Genomic DNA, 19,039 nt, shown 5'->3' with positions numbered 1-19,039 from the left:
ATTTGCTTCACACATAAACATCGTATCATAAAGTATAGAAATTACAACGGGGTTTATGTCTCACTTACCGTTGTTTAATATAACAGCCATGCTTGAAAATTTCAGGTCTGTCAACGATATCAACATAGGGATAATAACAATAGAATTATCAACTTAACTGCACCAGATAAGCATTTCGACAATTAATGTTTCTTCAGTGATGCTCTAGGTGGCACGGTAGTATTTACATTCCGGAATTTAGGTTGCTCTTTTGTGTAGTAGCCTACTTTTAAAAGTCAATGTATCTGAACACTGTGATTGGACAAAAAAATACAGTACTGAACATAAGGCTAGAGGTAAAGGGGGAGGGTTGAGATCTCAAAAAAACATGTTTAACCCCGCCTCATGTTTGCGCCTGTCCCAAGTCAGGAGCCTCTGGCCTTTGTTAGTCTTGTATGATTTTTAATTTGAGTTTCTTTTATATATTTCGTAGTTTAGTGTGACGTCCATTATTACTGAACTAGTACATATTTTTGTTTAGGGGCCAGCTGAAGCACGCCTCCGGGTGCGGGATTTTCTCGCTGTATTGAAGACCCATTGGTGGCCTTCGGCTGTTTTCTGCTCTTGGTCGGGTTGTTGTCTCTTTGACACATTCCCCATTTCCATTCTCAGTTTTATTTCCCAACCTGAGGGTAGACAAATATGAAATAATTTTACATACAGGTGAAAATGAATTTTTGAGAATTTTCTTAATTTTGTATTCACTGCATGATAAGGGTCATTTTCAAAACATGTCGAATTTTCAGTACACCTAAGCTATTTTTTTTTTTTTTTTTATTTCTAATGGAAAATACAGTTGTAAGTGTTTAAATGAAAGTTTGTAGGACCTATGAGTCAGAACATTAATAATAAACATAGCATTCAAAAATTAAGAAATTTGTCTATCCTGTTACTATGGTTGCTATGGTTACAGTAACAGGATAGACAATAGTAGACAGAAACGTATTTAAAAAGTTTATTATAACATATAGTTGCACACATAATGAAATGTTTCATTGTTTGAACTCATCTAAAGGTTATAACGTCATAATCTTCGCAATTCAGGATTTGCAGGTGAAATATTGCTATCGGTAACAGGATAGAAAAGAGAGATAAAATGCTGAACATTGTGGATTGCTATCAAGTTAGACTTGCATTACTGGTGGTTATTTTTATAACCTTTGAAAACCAATTTTTAGGGACATTTTTCAGTACAACGTGGAAATTGGCATACAAACTATTATTTAACAGAATGAATATATATAGAAGTTTTTACTCTTGAAAACCATCTTATTGGCTACGAAAAACAAGCTTAAAATATTATCGAAACCTTTTCTAATTAACCCGAAATATCTTTTGAACATGGTTACAGGAGAGACAAAATATGGCACCACCTATCAAAACATGTTTCAATATGTTCTTGTATGACATTATCAAGATTGCATCTTTGTATATGTTGTTCTATAAGTACTGTTTGTTTTGATTTGCTTATGACGAGGGTTGTTTGAATAAATAAAAAATCAATTTCAAAATTTCAAAATTCGACATTTTTTGAAAATGACTCATAAAGTACCTAAAAGCACTAGTGGCCTTAGGTTTATAAAGACTAGAACAAAAAGTAAACGGTCATCATACATATTCAAATTAATTTTTGAATATTATAATGAAAGTATTTCAGTTAGCTGTGTATGTAGAATTTTGGGCAGTGTTAGAAAGTGGCGAAATTCTAAAAAAAGCTATCATTAGGGAGCTACCATTTGATTTCTAAGGGGCTAGGATGAAAAATTTGTTTTGTTTTAGATTTAATGATATTGAAATTGTCACTAAAATATTTTGCATTTTGAACTGATTCAAGAATGGGACTATATAAAAATAAGGAGATGTGATATGATTGGCAATGAGACAACTATCCACCAAAGTGGATGTAAGCAATTATAGGCAACAGTACGGCCTTTGACAATGAGAAAAACCCATACCGTATAGTCGGCTATTTAAATGCCCTGACATGAAAAAGATGAAACAATTCATAGAGAAACATATTATAGTAGAAATGAATGCTAATAGATGTTTTCTTATGGTTCATTCGACGTATGTTACATTTATTGGATTGGAATTGCAATAACCAGTATCGGCCCCATTTGGTGACACCTTGTAGGTCTTGGAGGTTTTATGCTATTTGATTTTATCTCACGGTCGTCTTCAGGCAATTTACAAAATGCTTAGCCTTGACAGGCATTCTATAAAATGATTAAAATACTTAATCATTTTGTAAAATGACTGGAGCTTTAAAACAAAATTCAACAAATAGATATAAGAAGATGTGGTATGAGTGCCAATGAGACAACTCTCCATCCAAGTCAAAATTTATAAAAGTAAACCATTATAGGTCACAGTACGGTCTTCAACACGGAAATGCCTATTCAGTTTCAGGTAATTTGTAAAAATTGAGTATCATTGAGATATTACCAAACACACAATATCTTGCAAAGAAAATACTTAATGTCACAGAAAAATTAAATTTTCAAAGTCTTCAAATACCAACTGGGAAAGTTTGTCATAGGTTTTTTTAAGTGAAACTTTTTTACATTTGTACTTAATTTTATGTCTTTCTTGTCATGTTGACAGAAGGACAAATTGTTCTTACAATAAATCAAAATTTACAAACATTTTTATTTGGAAATCTAGATTCAAAACAAAAATGTGAAATATGAAACAGAGAAAAAGAAGGCTGTTGCTTGATTGACTTATTATTGTTTGTTTGCGTTCAGTTGCAAATATTTTATGCTTATTAAGGGCGAGAACAAATTGATAATAAATCAAATATGTAAGTTTTTTTGTTTGCGTTCAGTGGCAAATATCTTATGCTTATTTAGGGCAAGAACAAATTGATAATAAATCAAACAGGTAAGATAAAGGATAAGAATTTTGATTGCCGCTTGAAAAGAAGGTATCATGTTGGTTAGGAAAAAGTAAAATAACAAAAATACAGAACTCCAAGGAAAATTCAAAACGGAAAGCCCCTTATTTTAAAAATGGCAAAATCAAAAGCTCAAACACATCAAACGAATGGAAAACAACTGTCATATTCCTGACTTGGTACAGGCATTTCATTATGTAGAAAATGGTGGACAAACCCGGGTTTGATAGCTAGCTAATTTTCTCACTTGTATGACAGTCGCATAAAATTCCATTATATTGACAACAGTAGTCAACATTGTGTTATAATGTTAATCAACATAAAAACAAACAAATATGTCAACAAAGAAAAACAAAATGGCATATAGACAAAGCACATAAGCAAAAATGAAAGGCAAGAAGATAAAAAAATGACCATAGCACAATAACACAATGGCGGGATGTATAAGTACCGAGCCACACCAAAAGGTTATTACCAAAAATGGACTAAACAGTAAAGGTTAATAATTTACAAAGACAAATAAAAGAACACTATAAGACGTAGTTCAGATGATAAACAACGTCAGTAACTAGAATCTATACTTTAAGACCATCATGTATTATTTGTGAAGTTGATACGCGGAATATTTATCAACAAGATCTTGGTATCTTCCGATGATTTTTTTTTTTTGAAAAAGGACGAGACGTTCTTTGACGTAACCCGGGTTATTCTGACATTCTGCTCAGACACTGCTCAGATGTTACCTTCCAACAGGCCACCTTTGAGGAAAAGTTCTTAACGTTCATATAGCGTGGCACTTTTCATACACAAGGCATCATTTTTTAATCAATCTGATTAAAAATCTGATCCATACTAACTCGCGTGCCCGTATATATATAATTATATGTACAAACAGCCATATATATATATATAGGTTTGAACGTTGTTTTCAATTTAGACTTGTATATATATATATATACTCATTTTATTTATTGTGTACATGTATCGTTACTCGTAACGATCCAGCGCCCTCGTGGGACAGATCGTTGACTATTATTCAGACGTTTCATATTTATTTGGAAAATGTTGTTTGTGCTGTATTTAGACCCCTCTTCTCCTTCTCGCCGTGGTGTCCCACTCGTTGTTGACTTCTATGATTTGGAAGGTAACATTATCAAAAGAATGTTTCGTTGAACGAAGATGTCTTGTGAGAGGACAGTTTTTGTTGGTTTTGTACCATGAACGATGGTTATTGAGCCGAATATTAAATTTGTCCATTGTTTCTCCCACATACTGAATGCCACATGTGTCACATGTTAATATATAAATTGAGTTCTCCGTTTTACAGTTGGAATTTGAGTAGATGGTATAATTTTGTTTAGTAACGGAGCTGATGAAAGAACTGCTTGTATTGGCAGCTTTACAACACAAGCAGTTCCTTCGACCACATTGTTTGTAGCAACCGGGAGATGGAGTAGGCTGCTTTGCTAATACAGATATCACTAATTTGTCACGGATGTTTTTAAGTCTTCTGAAGGCCATGACTGGTGGTGAGGAAAATACTTTTTTAAGATTTGAATCATTTTCTATAATTTTCCAATGCTTCTGAACAATGGAAGACACATTTTTAAAATCAGGATGGTAAGTGAGTACAAGGGGTGTTCTGTTAGCTGCTTTATTCTTATCTTTGTACTCTAGAAGTTCTTGGCGACTAGTTTTGTTTGCTCTTTCGAAAGCGCTATCAATGATGTTGTTATTGTATCCGCGAACAACTAGATGTTTACGTAGTTGTCCTAGTCTAGCATTTTGCGTATTTTCAGTAGAGCATATTCTCTTGATTCGCAATGCCTGGCTGAATGGGATGCCACGGGAGCAGTGTTTAGGATGGCAACTTTTAGGAGAAAGGAATTGATGTTTGTCCGTTTGTTTGGTATGAAGGTCCGTTATAATGGTTCCGTTCTTGATGTAACTCGTAGTGTCGAGGAAGTTTATTTTCTCCATAGATGATTCATATGTAAATTTTATTGAATGGTGGAAAGAGTTACAGTGTCCTAGAAATTCATTAAGATGTTCTTGTGAATCTGTCCATTTGAAATCAATATCGTCAATGAATCGGAACCATGATAAGGGCTGGTATGGAGCACTAGCCAAGAGGCGTTTTTAGTTGGCCCATAAATATGTTGGCATATGACAGGGCCATTTTTGTGCCCATACTAGTACCGTCTATCTGGAGATAATGTTTTTCATTGAAAGAGAAGTTGTTGTTCTCTAGCACTAGTTTCAGAAGTGTAACAAGGCACTCAGTTGGAGGATTTATTTCACTACGAGTGTTCCATACCTCTTCACACGCTGCTATTCCTTCGTCTTGTGGAATGTTGGTATATAAAGAAGACACGTCCATGGATGCAAGTATAGTATTGCTTGGTAGAGAAGTGGGACACCACGGCGAGAAGGAGAAGAGACAATTTTTGGATCCACCAACTCCACACTTTAGAACCTGATGGTCTTAACGAAAAAGATGAGAAAAGATACAGGAAAGATAAAGAATAATTTAGTACACAGCATCGTCCTTTTTATCCTGTAATATTGGCCAATGGACGTTGCTAACTTCAACTACCAATTTTGTGAAAATCTTGAACTTCATCCAAATTATGTATTATTTTCAAGGCAGCTAAATTCAAGTGCAACATATACATTGAGCTGCAAAAGTTTCTTATCATCTACATCCGATTTCACCTGGATAGATGCACGCTTGATAAAGCTAGTTAGTCTAGCGAAATATTGCGTTTATTTTCATCATTTTGTAAATATTTTAAACATTCTTATATTTACATACTAAATAGTGTGTTAAAATTACATTGTTAGGCAATCTATATATATATATATATATGTGTGTGTTTCACGTGAGTATAACGAAATCAGAGAACTATATTTTAATTAGATTTCTTATTCAATGTCCCCTTTCAGAAAGAATGCAAATGTATGCATGCTGCACAGCAAAACGAATCTCCTCTAAAGCATTCGTTTCGCTATACAATGTCGTGTTTGGTTGTTAAGTAAAGATATGAGTATTTTCATCGTAACTGCCTCAAGAACATTCTAAGTTTTGTTATCTGATGAATTAAGGTGGCAGTGGCATATTGATGCTATAATAAAACAAGGAACCAAGAAGAGACAAATCAAGGTGTGTCTAAAGGCTAAGCGTCTACTACTATGCATGCATCACCCACTATATGCGAATATCTGATTCAACCTGGTGAATTTTTAATGCTCTGATCACCCAAAACATGTAAGTGAACCTAATCACGCTAATAAAATTCAAATCTGTTGGAAACACATGAAAAGAAGATATTCTATTATATTGGTCAATAGGCTATATGTCTGCCTTTTTAAATCTATGTATCATGTGATGGAGACACGCACGCTCTACTACATGTATGTGTATTTTGCGCTGAAAGACGAATTGTATGGCAACTTTGATACAAGCAGGCGCGGCGGATAAGGAATTTTATGTTAATGCGCACCCCGCCCCCTTTATATGAGTCGGGGATATATTTAACGACAACAACCAAATTGTTTGCATTGATTTCTGTCTTTTTGGCATAACACCCACTTTTTTTTATCAAACTGACTAAGCAATGGTCATTACCGACCACTTCGACTATGCTATTAATCAGTTCGATATTTTTTTTATTTTTATTATCAATGCGTTCCTTACACAAACAAGCGTTAACTATTCATTAAGAATTTCGTCGTAACTGAATAATAGTTTAAGGATATCTTGAGCTAAGTGAAAATCGGGCGGTATGTCAGAAATACGTTTTTAAAAATTGTTCTCCGCAGTGGTTTAGTTTTAAATAAATACGTAGAAACATGTTGTGCCAGTGCCGAAACCCGTACATGATTTTCTTAATCCAATGCAGATCCTAACCAGTTTTATTTACACGTATGCTTTGTTTAGTTTGAATTGATTCTAATCATTCAAATTATAGAAACATGGTGGGGACTCCTGTACTTACCATTGATTTCTTTCCTTTTCAAAGAACCAGTCATTAGGGGCCAGCTGAAGCCTGCCTCCGGTTTTCGAGATTTCAGTTCTCGCTGTGTTGATGACCCATTGGTGGCCTTGGGCTGTTTTTCTGCTCTTTGGTCGCGTTGTTGTCTCTTTTACAAATTACCCGTTTCCATTCTCAATTTTATTTAACCAAGTTTCTAATGACATCTTGGCTATACGTTCAAAACAGTTAAAACTCAAAGTCACACTGAATGAGATGAAATAAATTATAATCATAAAGTAGGGCAATCAATGAACAAAAGACAAACCCGGGAACAAATAAGACACATAACGACAAACAATAGACAATCAACGAAACATATGGATCCCGAAAAAACAGGGGCGACGTCAGAGGGAGAACAAAACTTGCTTCTTGCAAGACACTCTCCATGCAAACAAAAAAATTGATATGAAGACAAGCTTTAGTCATGTTAGTTTCAACTTTTTTTTTTTTAAATTTCCAACATGAGGCATTTGCCTTAATGTAGTTACGGCCTTGCTCCATTGAGGAACTTATGCGCATATACCTAGGTAGGCGACACATAATCTTTCAGATATTCTAGTACCCCATTATTCCTTTTTCTTACCGAAATATTTTGGCACATTTTCTCTCACGTTTCTTTATATGGTTGGTCAGAGACATATACATATATCTCTGGCTTGGTCCAGCCAGAGACATATATACACATAAATTATATTCATGTGTGTATATGCCTCTGGTCCAGCATTCTCTAATCTGTAACCTTATCCACGCTCTCGTAGGTCGTTGAAACGTCACTATTGTTCCTGATACACCTTATCGCTAATCCCGCTTGACCCGAGAATCAGTCCCGCTCGAACTTTTGACGTCATACAACAATCACTTTTCCATTGTGGCGTCAGATATTTTCTATTATGACGTCAAAATTTTACGGGAACTTGTGTGATGTCCAGTAATGGCGGATAAATAGCGATAAGGTGTATTGTTCTATATATTAACAAAAAAATAACAGGTACAAGACGAGATTTTTTTAAAATATATTTATATATACTGAATACATTAATAGTATATATACAATAAACAGTGATGTGAAAAGATTTATTTCTATTGTGAAAGATCCGTAATGAACACATATCTTTTAGGATCTTGGGTCATAAATTATATTTACTCGCGTATTAAATGCTAGACCCTTATTCTACATCATTTTGATTACAGAAGAACAATTTCTCAAAATCAGATATATAAGCAGAGTCAGGTATTTACACAGTGCTTTCTCAGAAAAAAAAAGTTTAGAATTATTGGTATCGATTAGAAGAGGATGCTCCGATTAATATATATCAAAATTACAAAACAATCCAGCCAGAAAGAAAAGTGCCGGTTGTAGCCTGTAACACAGTTGCTTGATGACAGATCCCCGTTTTGGACCCGCAAATACAAAACCCTTCAACAGATTTGGTTTTTAAAAATGGGGGAGGGGGTCCAGCTGGTCTCCAGAGAATAAAGTTAAGTTTTTTTCCCTTCATTAGTATTCTATTTACAGGCTTTTGAGATGTTTCAGGCACACAACCAGCTTGGCCATAGGCAGGATGTGTACTATTCCCCCGGTACCTTGAATGACCGAATTACACCGTTATTATCAGAATAACACTTGTAATGACCGAATAAGACTTGAAATTTTAATATTAGCACATATTGGTGACTTTTAAACATTGATTAATAAATAATAGTATACTATTAATGTATTTTATAACTTAAAATTGATTTACAGAAAGCAGGTAAGTTCATAAAGATTATTTTAAATATAGTGTGTACATCCAACAATGGTCGCCATGTTGGATGTACACACTAAATTTAAAACGATCTTTATGAACTTACCTGCTTTCTGTTAATCATTTTAAAGTTATAAAATACACACATGATATAATATTATTTAATAATCAATGTTTAAAAGTCACCAATATGTGATAATATTAAAATTTCAAGTGTTATTCGGTCATTCGTGTTACCCCTATTCCCCAAATCAGTGAGGCAGTGACTGCGCAACTCTGCATGCGAGGACGAGTAGCCAAATTGGCCTTCCTCCGCTACGAGTACCTGCATCCGGTTTTATAATAAAATGTCATCGGATCGGGAAGAAATGTGAAATATACACGGAAATTATCAGTAATATGCAGATTTTGTGAATTCAGAGAAGAGAATGGCAACTAATATTTTTTGATTTGTATTATTAGTTAAAAATACATAAATAAACAATTGCAAATTATATGCACACTAAAGGAATAAAACTGTACAGTCCCTGTAAAAGAAAACATGATAAAAATTTGAAATTAAATGTAAATGCACATTAAACATGTTAAAAGAATAAAATTATACTGAATTTGGAAAAAACTATGTGAAAACCTCGAGTGGGAAAATAATATTCTAGTTAAATGCAAAACAGAAACCAAAGTTTTAAAATATCTAAAATGACTAAAAATAAAGCTTGAGTGACTGTATACATAAATTAAAGAAGCAAGTAATAAAATCAAATTCGGTATAAAAATAGACGCAAATGATAATTATACATGTTAAACCAATTTTAAAAGATTCATGTAATAAATATTTCAATGGAACAATTTTTACGTATCCAAATAGGATTGTTTTGGCACATATTTCTACCCTGCACATTTCAAATGTTGCCAGTCTAAACAGCAAATACACGCCAACGTGTCCTGATCGTGTAGGTTTTTTTTTTTTACATTTGATACATATCCATTCACACAATTCTTTTCTTTCATTGATCAGAATTTTAAGTTGTTCAAACGCTTTAGAGGTAAAACATTTTTTGATGCATTGAATATTTACATTTTCGTCTTTCTTCTGTGAATACAGGAAAAATTGAGCATAGTAAACTTTAATTCGTCTTTGATTTTCCTGTTTCCAGGTCTTCTTTTCTCTAAAGCGGCAATTGATTCAGATGTAGTCATTTGATTGGTAATTTTAAACAAATTGTTTCAATTCATTATAACTTTTAAATGTCTTCCCAACATATATATCACACTCTTCATTTTAGACTATTTATTAACTGAGAAAAACTGTTCACTTACTATATAAATATTTATAAAACTTCTGAGTAGTAATCAATGTATTCACTAATTGCGATAATTTCCCCATATTTCATGTTTCATTCTCGATTTTTTTATAAAACCGGAAGCAGTTACGCGTAGCCTGCGAAGGCCAATTTGGCTACTCGTTCCCGGATGCCGGGTGGCGCAGACACTGCCAATGAGTAACAATCCCTCATTTGATTAATCATTTGATAGTGCAAAAATCACTGATCATGCTGATAGGTCATTTCGCAGTACAACTATTTCCTGAGAACTCACAAAATCTCAATATGAACTTAGAACCAATAGATATTACCATAAAACTCTGTTTTGTACGGCGTAATACTGTTTTTTAAAATTATAGTCTATAATCTTATGATATATATAAAAAAGATGATGTGGTATGATTGCCAATGAGACAACTCTGCACAAGAGACCAAATGACACAGAAATTAACAACTGTCTTTTTTACTAAATAAATGTACTATTGAACTTCGGGAATTTGAATTGTGTGTCTTGAATGCAAGTTCCTTGTATAACAATATGGCGAACATAATTATTCAAAAAGTCATTGTCACTCACAGTCATAAAGTGTGCATCTGCTCTAAAACAAGAGGACTGTGACAAAACTTTTTTATGTCACACATGATTTTAAGGGAAAATAATATAATTTTTTGAAAATAAACAATTGTCATTCATGGAAGAAAGAATATATAAGAAAAAAAAAAATTTCATGTAAATTTTTGTTCCATAAGATGTTAGTATATGAGAAACATGGTATGTTTTATATCATCATCAACTACTTGACAAAACCTTAATTATAAGTTAAATATATTAATAAATAATAATAAACAATTAACAAATGAACAGTGGGATCATTATAATGAGGACTTAACAACTTTTTTACTTTTAGATTTAGAAAAAATATTTTTTTATTTATAATCACTATATCTCAAATATTCTCATAACTGATACAAATTCTTGTCAATGATTAGGTAAAGTTAAAATGTATATTTTCTTTTGTTTCTTCCATCATAACTGTTTGTAGAAACCATTACATTTTCCATCCTTAAAATTTTTTGTAACAGAAAAAAAACATTGGGGAAATGACTTTACAATGTATGGCTGAACTAGGAGTATGGTCAAAATGACAGTGACCAAAACAACTATGGCAGAACTGGCATTGTGGCTGAAATGTCTTGCATGGCTCTTCACAATAATTTCGTCTTTTGTTGGTCAAATAACAGTTCCTTTCTACATTCAACTTCTATTGACCAAGGGAAAGTACAATGACGCTCTGTGTGGTCAGCAGTCCAAGAGTGTAACTCAAACAGACATTTAAAATCATTGATATTTTCCCTATTCATGATACTGTTGGTGCTTCCCCTTACCTAGAAGACATACATTGTATTTATAATCTGACTTTCATTATCTGCCCAGTTAAGTACTCCTTAAGGCTTTAGTTCAGTTGGTAGAGCAGTGGCTTATATAATTACTGTGTCATGGGTTCCTAGATCAAATCCCTGCTGGTACACTTAAAAATTTTGGAAGGCTAATCATGCTCTCTGGTTACAGGATTGGCACCTAACGTAAAAAACTTCGTTGGTTAGAGATGGCAGAGGTCCTGAATTCAAGTCCCAGAGGAGACATGTGTGATTTTCTTATAAGAATCATGCTTTCCCGTTAAACTGTGGAAAACAATATTTCTGGTAATAATGGTTATATTATACAGATGCTTTGAGATAGTCTGATCTCATTTACATACACCAGTCACATAATTAAGTCAGAAAGTAAGTCATAAATTGGAACAAAATCATGTCCTCTGCATGAAATATAAACTTATGGTTGAAAATGTCATCATACCATAAGTTTTCAGCAGGGTGTCAGAGGAGATTAAATAAAAAGTGTTGTCATTACCTCAAACTCTCTAACATCATGAACATGTCTAACATGTGACAAAAGTGTAGCAGGAGCTCTGCTATACCATGGTTACAATGCAATCAAAAGGAGGTAAATCCTAGTGAATGCCCAAATTATATGTAAATTACATGTATGATTGATTTTAGAATTTTCGCAAGCCACACTAGTCACTTTGCTTCACTCTTCTCCATAATTAATGCTATTAAATCTTTGTCTTGCATTTCCAAAGGAAAACTTATATATACTGTAGATCTTATAGAAATGTTCATGTATCTTTTTTGACACTTTACCAGCTAGTTCAGGGTGGAATTAATGGAAATGGCCTTTTTATCAACTGTCAGTTACCATCTTTTCACTACTGTTAACATCAAATGTGCCAGAAATTTTTCTTCATACATATATATCACATCAGATTTTTTACTTTAATCCCGTAAGCTTTTTTAGCCATATAAATATTATTTAAAATCATAAAAGTCATGTTGATATGGTACACAAGTCCCAAACACTCTTAGATGTACATGTTCATATTGTTTTCTTAAGAGTTCTTGAACTTTACATAGTTATCTTACAATTTTTTATTTCTTAAAAGTGTCATTGATGATTTTTTTCTCTGGTTTATTTGAGATTACCTGGCCAAAAGGGCTCGTGAGCTATTGCCATCACTTAGCATCCCTCTATGTTGTCATCGTTTTTGTAAATTTTTCTTCAATCTTGTATCTTCTCTGAGACTGCTGAACCAATTTCAACCAAACTTGGGGTGATTGATTCAGGTATCAATGATATATTGTGTTTTTTTTCTTCGATCAGTCAATTTGTAGAACATGAATGTAAAATAAAAATTGCTCTTAAATGACTATTTTTGACTAATTTTCATGTTTTTGTCTATTAACTCAAAAACTATATTAGAAAGTCGAAGGCAGAAATGATCAGCAATACAAGATATACAAAAATGCCGATATGACTGAACACTTTGAATGACTCATTAAGGAGTTCTACATTTGTGTAGTCTTTTAATGATGATTTTTGATGAATTTATATGTTTTTGCCTATTATTTCAAGAACTATAACAGATGAATAAAAACTGGAAACAGCAAAAATGATCAGCAGTATAGAATAGATTTTACAAAAAAAACCAAAGTGACCAAAACCACAGGATGACTCCTTAAGGAGTAATGATCCTTTAATGACGATTTTTGATGAATTTTTGTGTCTATCCCACTTAAATGACTTATCTCAAGAGCTATAAAAAAAATAGATAAAACATCAAAACACATGATACATGTTATACAAAAACAGAAGAGCTACATAAATGCCAATATAGCTGAAACCAATTTGAATGACTCCTTAAGGAGTTATAGCCCTTCAATGATACTTTTTAATAAGTTTTTGTGTTTTTGCCATTTATCTTGAAAACTATAAAATGTATAATAGATAGATATGTAGGTCTGACTAGGTCATCAGGTGCAAACTGTGCACTGTGAAAATTATCAGCAATACAAGATCTTTGAAAATTACATAACATGACTGATCGCAATAATGGTAAAAAAATTGAAATTGCATAACTTTACCAGGGGAGCAATTCAGGCTCTTTAAATGAGACTCTTGTTTTAAAATCTGATCAACTCATTCAAGTGTTACATCCTTGTCTTTGTATACGACTACGACTGTTGTCATACCAACTCCAATTGTTGACATTAAATTTCCTGATTCATCTATACATAACTAGTTTTTTTTAATTATCTTATGTAACCTGTTCTGGCTTTTTCTTATTTACTCTCTTCTTTACATTGTGATCCTTAAATTATTATAATTGTGAAATAATCTTTATATTTTTCGTGAAATAATGTTGTGGTGTCTTGAGTCTCTAAATAAGTGCCCCAAATGTCCAATCTCCCACCAGAACTTGTAGACTATGATATTAAATGTGCACTGTAATATACTGCTTCTTTGGGCACATTAGGTTTTCAATAAATGTTTTAAAAATCCACAGTTATATAAATAAAGAGATGTGGAATGATTGCCAATGAGACAACTATCAACCAAAGTTCAAATGACTTTTTCCTTTTAGCTGTCTCTGCTTTGAGTTTTGTTTGCATCTTTTTTCCCGTTTTTGTTTTAAATCTGTGGTGTTGCTTGATTATCTACCCTCCCTTTCTCAGTAGAGACTTGTTGTTTATTGGGGATAACATTTAATGTATCTCCTTGCATGCCTGAAGTGGTCTTAAAGAATATACATGTACCGGAAATTGATTTTGCCAAACCTGTCTTTTCCTAACTGCCATTAGAATCATTAGTGTTACGGTTTTATTTCTGTTTTGCCATTCAAACCTTTCTTGAAGTCACAGGTTTCCTGGTCTCTAGTTCTTAGGTCAAGCTTTTTGATCTTCGGGTTTTCTATTTCCAGGGAAAGATTTGATATATCGAGTGGTGTTAAACTGTCAATAAATGCCTTTACCATCTAAACCACTACATCCTTACTCTTAGCAATTTTATCATTTCTGAACTTATCATATATTCAAAATTCATTCATAATCTCACAATGTAAATGATCATGAAACTTGTTAGTTTGCTATTTAGTGAGAGTATTGCAGCATCCAATAAAAAATAGGTCGCTCTGATCTTCTTTTTCTGTTTCACTGACTTCGTTTAATTGTATTAAGTCCAAGTTGATTCAGATACTTTCAGTAAGGGACCAACTTTTCCATCCTTTTCACACTGAAGTCAAATCTCACTTTGATACATGTAGTTGATTTAATTATTACTAGAACACACCCGTAACATCACAGGTACGTGACTTAATTAAAGTATCTAATTATGTATAAGCCTTCTTTATAGCCTGGATTCTTAGTATTGGTATTGTCATCTGATAAAGTAATGCTGATTATAAGATGCACGGTTTTCTCTGCTTTCAAATTTTTCTGTTTGAACCCGTTGACCTGGAACTTATTAATGATTGGTAATATTAATTATTTGGAAAACAAAAGGGCCTGGAATGGTGTAATTTTTAATCAACAACATTGTCCTATATTAGTTATATATATAAAGTTGAATTCTTTGATTCGCTGTTTTTACGTCATGTCGGCTTACAAATTGGAAACTGTACCTACGCCTTATTTTAAGTCTGTATTTTTAGTATTCGTACTGTCATCTTATAAAGTCATGCTGATTAAAATACTACAACCAGAAACAATGTGACAATGATTGAATTTAGTAATGTCAATCCAGTATAATGACGTAGTTTGGGTGTGATTATGACCCGCGTATTTGGCAAATCCCAAATACATTGTTTGGTGGTGAGCCTGAGAAATGCAGAACTAACAGATTAGGTAACAGGTAACAGGTGACATAAACTATTGGTATCAATATCGGATTCGACCTGGAACGTGTTAATTATTGGAGATAATAATTATGTGGAAGACAAAAGGGCCTGGAATGGTGTAATTTTTAAACAACACCATTGTCCAAATTAGTTATATATAAAGTTATTTTCATTTACCTGTGTTTAAAGTAATTGCAAATGGCTGATATTTTTGTTCGAGCATATTGTATTTCTTTAATTGTTTAACATTTCTTACCGATATAATATGTCACTTTTATTATTCTTCCCTTAGTTTATTTATTTTGTATTTACATTGTGTCATAGGTCAAATTTATTTGTTCAGTGTATGTTCAATGGTGTTAATATGTCCTTTGATTGAGTTAAGCTATTTCAGTTGATATTTTATAGTATGTCTTTCTATGTTGTGATGTTACACTATTGTTTCGGAAAAAGGGTGAAGGTTTGGTACCATTAAAACGTTTAAACCCGCTGCATTTGTTTGCACCTGTCCTAAGTCAGGAATCTGATGTTCAGTAGTTGTCGTTTGTTGATGTGGTTCATAAGTGTTTCTCGTTTCTTGTTTTTTATATAGATGAGACCGTTGGTTTTCCCATTTGAATGGCTTTACACTAGTAATTTGTTGGGGCCCTTTATAGCTTACTGTTCAGTGTGAGCCAAGGCTCCGTGTTGAAGACCGTACTGTGACCTATAATGGTTTACTTTTATAAATTTTGACTTGGATGGAGAGTTGTCTCATTGGCACTCATACCACATCTTCTTATATCTATTGAATTCTTTGATTCATCGTTTTTTTACCCCATGCTGGCTATCAAATTGGACCTCATTTTGTATTTTAGTATTATAGATGTAAGGTGTGTTTAGCCATTTTTGGAAGGCGTCAAACTTTGTAATACATATATTAACTTTTTTTTTTTTATATTTTGTATAAATTTCAATTAAAAATGCAAAAAATTCTGTATGTGCCTGTCCCAAGTCAGGATCCTGTAATTCAGTGGTTGTCGTTTGTTGCTGTACATCATATTTGTTTTTCGTGAATTAGTTTGTACATAAATCAGGCCATTAGTTTTCTCGTATGAATTGTTTTTACATTTGTCATTTCTGGTCCTCTTACAGCTGACTATGCAGATGGGTTTTGCTCATTGTTGAAGACCATACATTGACCTGTAACTGTTAACTTCTATGTCATTTGGTCTTTGGTGAAGAGTTGTCTCATTGGCAGTTATACCACATCTTCTTATTTTTCCCTTAAAGACAGATATAAGGGGAACTTGATTTTTTATCTCTTTAAAGCTTGGCCATTTGAATGGATAAATATCATTAAGGTATAATGTATATATTTTCTTCACACTGTTTACAAATTAGCTAAATGGAGAAGTTTTACCATATAGAAATAATAACCTTTTATATATTTATATATTGATATCTCTTAATCGAAATGTGGGACCTCAGTGGCCGAGTGGTCTAAGTAGTCAACTATTGTATCATTAGCCTGTCAACATTGAGGTTGTGGGTTTAAATCCCGCACATGGCAGGTGAGCTTGCTCCAATCTTAATTGACTAGGATTGTCAGTTTTCCTACTAATGGTCGGTGGTTCTCTCCTGGCACTCTGGCTTCCTCCACTAAAAAAAAACTGACTGCCACAAAATAGCCCTATAATGTTGAAAGCGGCATTAAACACCATCAATCAATCAATCAATCTAATCAAAATGATCATTGAAATTGCTAATGCAGGTATATATTAACACCATAAGATTTTCACACATTATTGTCATCATTGATTCTTATTAATTCTTTATTATTTTAGCTTTTGATATTAGAATTAGCACAAATCTAAGACAAAATACTGTATATATATATATATGTAACATTTGTATTTGAAAAATCTGTTTCCAAACAACCCAGTATTATTTAGAGTTGTTTCCCTTGGAACTTACAAGCTTACCATTACTTTCATAGATTGGAATTGTTCAATTAGAACTAATTGTATAGAACTTAGTTACAGTTAGGATGATCTTGTTACTTTAAATAATCAATCAATCTTATCTCAATATTGATTCTCCTAGAAAAGCTAAGATTGTTTAAAACTGATGCAATAAACATGCCTCATTAGGATAAAAGAAACCCATCAGACACTTAGTATGGATGTCTAAAATGTCTTTTAATCTTGTGATAGGCAGATTGTTTAGTGCCAATGGCATATAATCAATTGAATTTGAATCTGAAAGACATATTTTTGTATGGGTTTTGTTCTTATCTGCCAGTTGGACTTGAAACTTGATGACATTTTCCACATCAGTATTCAAGATTTTATTCTGTTATATAGATTGGGCTGTCATGTCGATTATTTTAGGCAAAGAGAGAAATATTCCATCTTCATGTTACTTCCATTATGAAAAATAAATATATTTTAGCATTTTGGTTGTATTTAACATTTCAATGATAGATGATTTCATGTAGAATGCATGCAGTTAAATGTATTTTCTTGACTTTTTTTTTGCCTGATTCCTTAACAATAAGAGCTTTGAAAAAATTAGTGCCTTCATTTTTTTAATACAGAAGAAGAACCTCTGTACTCTTTAAACTGGTGACTATCATCCATTTGAATAGACATATTTTAAGCCAATTTTAGGGATGGCTTATAATTGCATTTTGACTTTACAAATGATCCCTGTAATCATCATGTTGTAATGATAATAGGGATGGTTGGTTCTTTGTTATCATCTTGTTGTAATGATAGTAAGGATGGTAGATTCCCTGTTATCATCATGTTGTAGTGATAGTAGGGATGGTTGATTCCCTGTAATCATGTTGTAGTGATAGTAGGGAAGGTTGGTTTTCTTTTATCATCATGTTGTAGTGATAGTAGGAATGGTTGGTTTCCTGTAATCATCATGTTGTAGTGATAGTAGGGATGGTTGATTCTCTGTTTTGATTCTCTGTTATCATCATGTTGTAGTGGTAGTAAGGATGGTTGATTTCCTGTTATCACCATGTTGTAATGATAGTAAGGATGGTCGATTCCCTGTTATCATCATGTTGTAATGACAGTAAGGATGGTTGATTCCCTGTTATAATCATGTTGTAATGATAGTAGGGATGGTTGATTCTCTGTTATCATCATGTTGTAATGACAGTAAGGATGGTTGATTCCCTGTTATCATCATGTTGTAATGATGGTAGATATGGTTGATTCCCTGTTATCATCATGTTGTAGTGATAGTAGGAATGGTTGATTCTCTGTTTTGATTCTCTGTTATCATCATGTTGTAGTGATAGTAGGGATGGTCGATTCCCTGTTATCATCATGTTGTAATGACAGTAAGGATGGTTGATTCCCTGTTATAATCATGTTGTAATGATAGTAGGAATGGTTGTTTCCCTGTTATCATCATGTTGTAGTGGTAGTAAGGATGGTTGATTCCCTGTTATCATCATGTTGTAGTGATAGTAGGGATGGTTGATTCTCTGTTATCATCATGTTGTAGTGGTAGTAAGGATGGTTGATTCCCTGTTATCATCATGTTGTAGTGATAGTAGGAATGGTTGATTCTCTGTTATCATCATGTTGTAGTGGTAGTAAGGATGGTTGATTCCCTGTTATCATCATGTTGTAGTGGTAGTAAGGATGGTTGATTCCCTGTTATCATCATGTTGTAGTGGTAGTAGGGATGGTTGATGCCCTGTTATCATCATGTAATGATAGTAGGGATGGTTGATTCTCTGTTATCATCATGTTGTAGTGAT

At 33.1% G+C, this 19,039-nt stretch overlaps 1 protein-coding gene across 4 annotated transcripts in view; it reads left to right on the top strand.

Annotated features, from left to right (window-relative positions):
• Window positions 1-8,135: 8,135 nt before the first annotated feature.
• LOC127735644 (complexin-like) overlaps window positions 8,136-19,039 on the top strand; it is a 134,949-nt gene continuing 124,045 nt past the window's right edge. For all 4 annotated transcript variants that reach the window (XM_052245887.1, XM_052245886.1, XM_052245891.1 and 1 more), the window contains exon 1: window positions 8,136-8,203. The gene's annotated coding sequence lies outside the window, so the exon portion shown is untranslated. The remainder of the gene's footprint in view (window positions 8,204-19,039) is intronic.

Source organism: Mytilus californianus, unplaced genomic scaffold (assembly GCF_021869535.1).
Source record: "Mytilus californianus isolate M0D057914Y unplaced genomic scaffold, xbMytCali1.0.p SCAF_3, whole genome shotgun sequence".
Classification (NCBI taxonomy): domain Eukaryota; kingdom Metazoa; phylum Mollusca; class Bivalvia; order Mytilida; family Mytilidae; genus Mytilus; species Mytilus californianus.
Note: the sequence above shows the minus strand (reverse complement) of the source record. Positions and strands in the feature narration are given on the sequence as shown.